The sequence below is a fragment of the Macaca fascicularis genome, chromosome 15 (assembly GCF_037993035.2).
Source record: "Macaca fascicularis isolate 582-1 chromosome 15, T2T-MFA8v1.1".
Lineage (NCBI taxonomy): Eukaryota > Metazoa > Chordata > Mammalia > Primates > Cercopithecidae > Macaca > Macaca fascicularis.
In genome coordinates, this window is record NC_088389.1 from 127,179,952 (window position 1) to 127,189,959 (window position 10,008).

General features: G+C 34.0%; 1 pseudogene; it reads right to left on the minus strand.

The window, feature by feature from the left end:
• Window positions 1-8,762: 8,762 nt before the first annotated feature.
• On the minus strand, window positions 8,763-8,972 carry LOC123569304 (U2 spliceosomal RNA; annotated as a pseudogene).
• Window positions 8,973-10,008: the final 1,036 nt, after the last annotated feature.

The following is a 10,008-nucleotide window of genomic DNA, read 5'->3' on the forward strand; positions in this document are numbered from 1 at the left end:
AACAATATTATTATTCACACAAAAAGCAAGAGAATATGCAAATAAATCTTTAGAATAAGAGAATTCAACATAGTTTGAGGATACAAGTGCAATTTATAAAAATCAACTATTTCTGTAGCTACACAAGTTAGAAAGGTATAATTTTTTAAATGTATTTTTACAGTAGCAACCAATAATATGTAAGAATAGCTAATAATTATCTAAAAATGTGTGCAAGTTGCTTATAGAGACAATAATAAAACCATATTGTAAACTTACATGGAAGGAGAGATATACCATGTTCATGGTATAAAAAAATAATAAAGATGTCAGTTTTTCCAAAGTCATTCATAGTGCAATTCCTTGCCAAATTACTGGCAGGTTTTTTTCCCCTGGACTTTGACAAGAGGATTGTAAAATTTATATGCAAGTGTGAAGTGCCAAGAATGATCAAGGCAATTTTGATAAAACATCAAAAAGGAAAAGAGGAATAAATGGTGATGGAACTTTTTTTTCACAGAGGAGGGAAATAGGGTTGAACTTCTTATCCTATACACAAAGTTAAATTCAAAGTAAATTAAAAGCAAAATGTAAAATGCAAAACTTTTAGAAAACTTTAAAATTAGAAAAAATGTAAAAACCAATCCAACAAGTTATTTTTACACATTCAAATTTTCCAGTCATCCCCGCACAGCTGTCAAGTATCAAATGAGTGGTAAAGTACTAGAATGATAAAAGAAGTGGTATAGTTATGCCACTTGTAGGACTACTTATAAAGCAGCTGCCTTCCTAGACATGCTTTTATCCTAACTCTTTAAATGAATAGGATTGTATTGTATTGTTTACATGTCAAAATTTGCATGTCAATGATGCATATATGGTTATGTTCAGAGCATTCCTTTTGGCATTCTTTTGTTTTTTAATGTCAGATTTTAATTTAATGACAAATGCAAAAAATATAAACATGAAACATTTATGAGATTTGTGTTATATGTGATTAACTTATTATAAAAATAATCAGCATAAAACACTAGCATGTCCGTATAAGAACATGCTACTCATCTTTGTTAGCTTTAAATAAACAAAGGTAGGATGTTTAAAATGTAAACGTAAATCAATAGATTAACATTGCTTTAATAAATACAACAAATGCAGACTTAATTACAATAAAATTTAAAATGCTAAAACTAATTCTTGAAAGTTAAATTACGAATTGAATAAGATTTCACATAAAATATTGACAAATAATACTTGGACTTAATCCTTATTATCCTTCCCTCATACATATCCAAAAGTGGTGTAGCATAGAGAGCTGGCTGATACAAGTTCCACAGAAAGACTTTTTCCCATCTAGAAAAATACAAAAATGTATTTTTCCAACAAATAAGCTCCAAAAATCAATTACATATTCATAATAGAATCTTACCTCCTCCACCCCGTAAAGATTCTAAAGTAATATGAATTATATTTGAAGGACATCAAGATAATCCTCCCCCAAAATGTAGATTTATAATATTGTGTAAATCTGCATGGAAGCATTACATATTTAAATCATATGTAAAATCATAGGGTGAAAAATTTTTTCTATTCTTACCATGGACTTCCCTAGTGGTCTTCAGATTACATGACCTATAGGATCCATTTCAAGTCTAAAATTCTATGTGATTTCTGCTGAAGATCACTTTTCTCTCTGTTATTTTAGAATGCATCACCTCATCTTTGGCAACTTTCCTTGAATTGAATTCTGATTGCTTAAATTCTTCAAGCAAGGCAGACTTTTTCAAAAGAGAAGCTATATAGACATGGTTTAAATTTTTTAAGTTCAAATTTTAAACCATGTCTATATACTTTGTAAAGATTATTACCAAAGTTTTACTTTTCAAAAATGTTCCCAAAGTAATTGACAGCTTAGGTACCACGAAACAAGGGTAAAGAGAATTCTATGGCCATTACAAGATATGCAGACTTGAATAGTTGATTCTGAATGCAAATATAATATTATACTTCATTTATAAGGATCATTTTTATCACATTGCCCTAAATTAGAATGCAATGGCATGATCTGGGAATTGACAGTGTTTGGTTAAAAAGAAATTAACTTGAGGAATTAAGGGAAACATAAAAAGCATGTAAAAGGTAAGTGAGTTTATTTTTAAACTGGATACTATTTTTTTTTAATATAAAGCAACTCTTTCAGGGGAACTGCTCCCTCCAATTTATGCATAGATTATTTGACAGACTGGTTGAAATATCCCACACCACTTTTGCACAGTGGAAATGCAAAACCCAAAGAATTCATATTTTCAAGATTGTTAACACCTTCTCAAATTTCTATAATTCATTCAATTTCTGTAGAAAAACATGAACTTTATTTTTCTTACTATTAATTATTTATATAGCTCAGTTTCACAAATAGGTTCTCAATATCTAAACGCCTGCAATAATTTCACTGTTGAAACCATTTTCTTAAATTTTTTATACATTTCCTAGTGTTGTCACAATAAGGCCTCGTATGACTGTGAATTGTCCTTGGGCTTTTTATATTCACAACCAGAAGAGGATCTCTTTTCTTTTTCTATCAACCTTTTTAATACTTTTTTTTTTTTTTTTTGAGATGGAGTCTTGCTCTGTCTGAAGTGCAATTGCACAGGCGCGATCTTGGCTCATTGCAGCTTCCACCTCCTGGGTTCAAGCGATTCTCCTGCCTCAGCCTCCCGAGTAGCTGGGACTACAGGTGCCCGCCAGCACGCCCAGCTAATTTTTTGTTATTTTTAGTAGAGACGGGGTTTCACCGTGTTAGCCAGGATGGTCTCGATCTCTGACCTCGTGATCCACCCGCGTCGGCCTCCCAAAGTGCTGGGATTACAGGCGTGAGCCACCACACTGGCCCTATTACTTTTCTTAAAGAAAGATTATGTCAGTTCCTAAGTCTGTGGCACCCTGAAAATTTACATGCCTGTTAAAGGTGGACATTTGTACTGTATTTTTAGATGATAGTTAAGAAAAGTAGATGATGGGGGGAGTTCACACATGGTTGAATATCATTAGAAAATAATAAATCCACTAAGCAAAATAAGCCTAAGACCATAACAAAGATGAATTAAATGAAGAAAGTCCCCATTCTGTCTTCCACTTTTGTTTGTGTTTTAACTTAGCATTCATTGATAAAAGAGGATATTCCTGAAGGAAAAAAGTTAAAATTACCACTCTTTTCTGCTTTTAAGTATTTTACTTATTATATAGTGGTACGTATCACTAGTCTAAAGGAGTAAAGTACAAATTTGTTGTCTATATTATTCCTTCAAAAACGTGGTTTTTCCAAGTTGGTCACAGTTTAGTAGGGAAGAAAAGGTTGTAAATCAAGTACAAGTACAGAGTGATACTATACTGTATAAATACATACTGACGTGTTTTTGACCAAGACTAGTATCTTTCAGATTTCAGATATGAGTGTATAAGCCAATGGTAATTTGCATGGTTCTTTTCCTAACTATGTATTTTTAAAGATTTATTATAACCTGTAGACCATCTACTGAAACTAACTCAGTTTAGTGTTAAATTCTATTAAATGTCTTATTTGCTGTAAAAAATCCCTAGTTATTGAGACAAATTACAAAAGAAATAATATATTTTAGAAAATCTTAGAAAAGTTGCCAGTCACTTGGGTGACTATTCAGTTATTCATTCATTCAACAAATATTTATTTAGTACATCTACCATATACTAAGAACACTGCTAGGCACTGAAGATATAGCTATGAAACAGAAAAACATAGTTCCTACCCTCATAAAACCCAAAGTCAAATCAATGCATCCAAAAATTTTGGCTAAAACATGGAGAGTACACAAATTCTTACGTAGTTAAATAATACAGCTATTATTGGAATCATTTTCATACTTAGACACATTATATAGTAAAATTTAAGAATATCAAAGGCAAATTTCTAAAAGCTTTCAGAAAGAAACAGATCACTTACAAATGAACAGGTAACATATTCATATTAGACACTTCAAAAACTTCTGCAAAAAGACAACTGAGTTGGTCGGGTGCAGTGGCTCATGCCTGTAATCCCACCACTTTGGGAGGATGAGGTGGGTGGATCACGAATTCAGGAATTCGAGACCAGCCTGGCCAACATGGTGAAAGCCCACCTCTACCAAATTTACAAAAATTAGCTGGGCATGGTTGCATGCACCTGTAATCCCAGCACTTTGGGAGGCCGAGGTGGGCAGATCACGAAGTCAGGAGTTAGAGACCAGCCTGGCCAGCATGGTGAAAGCCCACCTCTACTAAATATACAAAAATTAGCTCAGCATGGTGGCACGTGCCTGTAATCCCAGCACTTTGGGAGGTTGAGGTGGGCAGATCACGAAGTCAGGAGTTCAAGACCAGTGGTAAAAGCCCACCTCGACTAAATATGCAAAAATTAGCTGGGCATGGTGGCATGTGCCTGTAATCCCAGCTACTCCGGAGGCTGAGGCAGGAGAATCGTTTGACCCTGGGAGGCGGAAGTTGCAGTGAGCTGAGATTGTGCCACTGCACTCCAGCCTGGGTGACAGAGCGAGACTCTGTCTCACAAAACAAAACAAAACACTGAGTTACAGTTTTTTGGGGTTTTTTTTTTGAGATGGAGTCTCGCTCTGTCACCAGGCTAGAGTGCAGTGGTGCAATCGGTTCACTGCAATCTCCACCTCCCAGGGTCAAGCTATTCTCCTGCCTCAGCCTCCCAAGTAGCTGGGACTACAGGTGTGCACCACCAATCACAGCTAATTTTTGTGTTTTTTGTAGAAATGGGGTTTCACCATGTTGGCCAGGATGGTCTTGATCTCTTGACCTCGTGATCCGCCTGCCTTGGCCTCCCAAAGTGCTGGGATTACAGGCGTTAGCTACCATGCCCAGCCTGAGTTATACTTTTTTAGTATTGCAGAAGAAAATCTTTGAAGCTAGAATCTTGCACTCATCTAGATTGGCATTTAAATATGAAAAGTGCAATGGAAATAATCTCAGCCATATAAAACCTCAGAAAGGTTGCAACAAAAAGACCCTCTTGGAAATCTTGGCTACAATAATAGTAGGAGACTTTAATACCATACTCTCAATGGTGAGTATTACAAGTAGAGAGAAAATTAATAAATAAATAAATAACACAAGCAACACTGTAGACAATTAGACTAACAGACATATAGAGAATACTATGCCCAACAACAGCAGAATACATATATTTTCTCAACTGCACAGGGAACATTCTCCAGGGTAGACCATGTGTTAGGTCACAAAACAAGCCTGAACAAATTTAAAAATATTGAAATCATACTGTGTATCTTTCCCAATCAAAATGGAATGAAACTAGAAATCAACAGCAGAAGAAAAAAAATTCACAAGTATGTGAAAAGTAAACAACAAACTCTTAAACAACTAAAGGGTCAAAGAATAAATCACAAGGGAAATTAGAAAATATCTTGAGACAAATGAAAATAAAAACAACATACTAAAACTTACAGGATGCAGTGAATGTAGTGTGAAGAAGGAAACTTATAACTGTAAATGCTTATATTAAAAAAGAAGAAAGGTCTCAAATCAGTGCTCTAACTTTCTACCTTATGGAACTAGAAAAACAAGTACAAACTAAACCCAAGCCTAGCAAAGAGGGGGAAAAAAACAAAACAAAGATTAAAATAGAGATGGAGAATAGAAAAATAATATAGAAATCAACAAAACTGAGAGTTGGTTATTTTAAAAGCTCAAGAAATTTGACAAACTTTTAGCTAGATTGGCTAAGAAAAGAGAGATGACTCAAGTGATTGAAATAAAAATAAAAAATGCTGATTTTATAGAAATAAAAAGAATTATGACAGTATCATGAATAATTGTACACCAACAAATTAGATAACCTAGATGAAACTGACAAATTCCTAGAAACACACAACCTAACAAAACTAAATTATAAAGAAATATAAAAATCTGAGTAGACCTTTTTAATGAGTAAGGCAATTGAATTAATAATCAAAAACCTTCTAACAAAGAAAAGCCTTGGAGCAGGTGTCTTTACTGGTGAATTCTACCAAACATTCAAAGAAAGATTAATGCCAATCCTTCTCAAACTCTTCCAAAAAAAAATGAAGAAGAGTGAGCTGTTCTTATCTAAGTCTGTAAGTCCAGCATTACGTGATATCAAAGCCAGAGAAACATGCTACCAGAAAAGAAAACTAAATATCGCTTAAGATTATTGAGGCAAAATACTCAACAAAATACTAGCAAGCCCAATTCAACAGTATATTAAAAGGATTACACACCATGACCAGGTGAGATTTATTACTGGAATACAAGGATGGTTCAATACACAAAAATCAATCAGTGTAATGCAACACATTAACAAGTAAAGGAAATAAAAACACACAATCATCTCAACTGATACAGAGAAAGCATTTGACATAGTTCAATACCCTGTCATGATTTAAAAACAAACAAACAAACAAACTAGGACTGGAAGGAAATTACCACAACGTAATAAAAGCCATGTATGAACAACACACAGCTCAAACATCATACTCAATGGTGAAAGACTGAAAGCTTTTCCAATAAGATCAGGAATAAGGCAAGGATGCTGTTTTGCCACTTCTATTTAACATAGTACTAGAATTTGTAGTCAGTGCAGTTAGGTAAGAAAGAAAAATTAAAGGCATCGCAATTGGAAAAGAAGGAGTAACATTGTCTCTGTTCACAGATGATATCATTTTACATGTAGGAAACCCTAGAGATTCTACACAAACAAATCTGTTAGAGCTAATAAACTAATTTGGGAAAGCTGCAAAATCACAAAATTGACATGCAAAAATCATTGCTTTTCTATACATTAGCAATGAATAATCCAAAAAGGAAATTAAGAAAATATTTCAACTTACAATAGCATCTCCTTCAGCCACAAACAATAACAACAAAAACCACTTAGGAATTAATACAACTAAGGAGGTGAAAGAAAGACTTGTACACTAAAAACTACAAAATATTGCTGAAAAATATTAAAGAAGACACAAATAAATGGCAAACAAAACCTGTGTTCATGAATTGGAAGACTTGATATTGTTAAGATGTCACTGCTACCCAAAGCATTCTACAGATTCAGTGAAATCCCTGTTGATATTCCAATGCTTTTTTGTAGAAATAAAAAATCCATTCTAAAATTTATACAGAATCTCAAGAGACTGCACATAGCCAACTCAATCTTGTAAGATAACAAAGTTGAAAGTCATACACTTTCTTATTTCAAAGCTACAGTAATCAAAATAGTGTGATACTGAAAGACAGAAAGACAGACATAGAGCAATGTTGTTGCTATTGTGAATAATAGCAACATTATCGCAATAGCCAAAAGTGGAAGCAACTCAACTATCCATTGATAGATGAATGCAGAAACAAAATATGGTATATACATCCAATGAAATATTATTCAGCCTTTAAAAAGAATGAAATTCTGATACATACTACAACATGGATGAAACTTTAAGACATTATGTTAAGTGAAATAAGCCCCAGTCAAAAAGGACAACTTAGAGATAACTTGCTAGATGAATAAATTAGAATATAAAACTCAAAGCAGCAGAAATCATTTTTGTTTATTTGGAAGAACACAAGATGAACTACAAAGAGGAAGAAGAAGCCACATAGTAAAAGGAAGTATAAAATGAAAAAATAAATCCTGATATAGCAGTAATTATAGTAAATGGCACTCATATTGGATTATAAAACAAAGTGCTAAGTGTGAGAATAAGACATTCTTACACTTTACAACAAAAAGACATAGAAAGGTAGAAATTAAAAGCACTAAAAACATATACAAAAGAAATATAAACAATAAAAAAGGCCAGAGTACCAATCTTGATCTTAAATCTATCAAAAGACTTCAGGCCAAAATTATCTTCTAAAGGCAAAGAGCAGTATTATACATAGATATTATAACAGGTCAGGAAGGTAAAACAAATCAGGAAGTTCAGCAAAGTTGCTGTATACAAGATCAGTTTTAAAAAGTCAATAACATTTCTCTGCAGCAGTAAAGACCATCTAGAAAACATAATTAGGAAATAAGCTGCTATACACAGCAATAAAAACAACTATAACAAGTCAGTAAACTTTTGAAAGAATGTGAAAGACCTCCATGGTTAAAGTTTTAAAAACCTATTACAAGACGTGAAGTTCTAAATAAATGGAGAAATAGTTTATCTTTACAGATAAGATCATCTAACATTCTAAAAGCATCCACGCCCCCAACCGACAAATGATGCATCAGTCTACAGCATGCCAATTGAAATTGTAGCCAGATGTTTTTAAGGACTTTACCTATTTTAAAATGTATATAGAAGAATGAAGATCCACAAATAGTTAAATCAGTTTTGAAAAATAAGACTAAAGGGCAGGAATTTGTTCTACCACACTCAAGATTAAAACAAAGCTATAATAATTTTTTAAAAAACACAAACAATAGTATGGTACTGGTGTAAAAACGTAAATGAAGAAATGGAACAGAACGGAGATCTCAGATGGAAGTCTTAGATACCATAAACATGATACCACAAATCCTTGGGGAAAGAAAAAACCTGTTTATGATAATGGGAAAGTAAGTTTACCATATTGAGGAAAAACAGATTTATATCTCATACTGTATACATATATATATGCATATAGAGGGGTGTGTGTTTATATGTGTGTGAAAATATATATGTATATATGTGTATACATACTAAACATCTAAATATGAATGGCAAAACTATAAAGCTACAGAAGAAACTATAGGCTAACTTTATGACCCTGGTATGGGAAAGAACTCTTAAGCAAGGTACCAAAAGCAGAAACAAAACGTAAGGAATTGTTAATTTGACTTCATCAGAATTGTTCAATGAAGGACCCCACAGCCAAACTGAAACCAATGTGCTAAGTAGTATTTAAACTGATAAGAACAGATACCACACTTGATCTTAGCCAAAAGGCGGAGAAGCGATGTGCTAACTGGTATTTAGGATGTACAAGAAAACATATGCAAATCATTCAATAATAAAGAGGAAAACTAATTGAAAAATAGACAAAGAATATATATAGGCAATTCGCAGAAGTGGAAACCTAAATGGCTAAAGGATGTATGAAGAATGCTCAAATGTATTGAAAATCAGATAAGAGTGATTTAAACAAATTCAAAAACTGCAACTAGATATCCATGAGATAAACAAGCATTAGAAAATCAGATAAGGCCAAGTATTTGCAAGGATGTGGGAAAACAATAACCTATGTGAACTACTAGTGAGAGCAGACTGGTTCAGCTCGTCAAATTCAGTACTTAGTCAATTTCAACATGCATACACCTTATTAACCAGCCAACCCTTACCTGGGTATATATATTGTAAAGAAGTTTTCACACATAGGAGTCATGTATTATGTAGTCACTGAAGTGCTGTTTGTGGTGTTTCCAGTGATGAGGGGAAATCTTGGTGTTCGCTCCTGGAGGAAGGGGTGAGTGAAATGTGCAGACTGCATAATACTGAGTATTTTTTGGCAGCTTGAAGTAACAAACCAAGTGTCAACAGAGCAATATGAATAGATCTTTAAAACAGCGCTTTGAGAGGCCGAGGCGGGTGGATCACCTGAGGTCAGGAGTTTGAGACCAGCCTGGCCAACATGGTGAAACTCCATCTCTACTAAAAATACGAAAATTAGCTAGGCGTGGTGGTGGGTGCCTATAATCCCAGCTACTCGGGAGGTTGAGGCAGGAAAATCGCTTGAACCCGGGAGGCGGAGGTTGCAGTGAGCCAAGATCGCGACATTGCACTCCAGCCTGGGCGACAAGAGCAAAACCCTGTCTCAATAAAACAAAACAAAACAAAACAAAACAAACAAACAAAAACCCACGGCGCTGAGTAAAAAAATAAGAAGTAGAACAAGGTCTAATAAGATACAGTGGACTATATTATTATATTTTGCAAGAGTGTGTATACACGTATGTTAGACTTCAAACTCGTTAGAGCGTTTGCCTCTGGAAAGAGG